We start from the raw sequence: 1,131 nt of genomic DNA on the forward strand, positions 1-1,131 counted from the left end.
TGTCATTGGTGCAGGAACTCTATTGTAACCTATTAACAAATGTCACAATGTGGCAGTGCATGCTATGATTTGTCCACTGTTAAAATGAAGCCACCTCTGAAGTGAGACTCCACATCTGTTTAACAGCACATATTGCTACTCAAGGGGTTAGGGTAAGTGACAATTGAGTAGTTTGGAGATGGAAAGGAAGTTTGAGGTAGACCTGATGGAAGAGCTGTAGCAGAGGCGACTAAGGCTGAGGAGCGATATAATAATTTTGTTAATGTTTGAAGGAGGTAAACAGCAAGGAGAAAAGACAGTATGACAGGTAGAGGGAGGGGGGATAAATTCATCCTGTTAATCCAAGTTAAGCAAAACTTCCTGGCAGCAAAATCTACTAGGGAAATGGATAGCATTTTTCAGGACATGTAGACTGTACCAGACAGAACCCTGGAAAGTTCCAGGTGACAGCCCGGTATCACTAGGGAGATGGACTAAGAGACGTAGCAGGTCTTCAGGCCTTACAATTCATCTCCTGCAAACAAAATAATCAGGATCAGAAATAGTAGTAAAACTTCTGGCTCCCTGTAACAGGTTGGCCTTCCCAGTGGCATTTTTGTTTTCTTGTGCAGCCTATGAGGGGCACCCTTGGAGTCCCTTAATGTTTCAATTCCATCTTAGCCCATTTTTACTCACCTGCCACATCTTGATGTAAATATTATTGAGGTGTTCTTATGAGCAGGAGACTGCCTCAGCCACCAGAGGCCTAACCCCTCCATCTGTCCCTAGCTAGACCTACCAGTTTAAACCCACCAGGTAGGGTTTGACTTGGAAGCTCTAGCTCTCTCTCCTCTTTGGGCCTGTGGTCCTCGACAGACAGACAAGCCAGGCCTTCTGGCCCCTTGTCACACTGCACCCCCTGGATGCCAAGTTAATTGGGTCTTCTGCCTCCTCAGGCTGAGAGCTTTCTTATACTAGCCAAGATCCCTCCACTGGGACCCAGCTTCAAAGTCCTGCAGCCAGCTCCGAGCTACTGGCACTATACAGCTGCACCCACTAGTGCATTAGGCCCTTTATGACCATACCCCAAGGTGCTAATGAAGCCACCTCCTCCTCCCCTACAGCCTGAACCACAAACCACCAGTTTATCAA

This window comes from Crocodylus porosus, unplaced genomic scaffold (genome assembly GCF_001723895.1).
Source record: "Crocodylus porosus isolate Cpor-Errol unplaced genomic scaffold, CroPor_comp1, whole genome shotgun sequence".
Taxonomy (NCBI): domain Eukaryota; kingdom Metazoa; phylum Chordata; order Crocodylia; family Crocodylidae; genus Crocodylus; species Crocodylus porosus.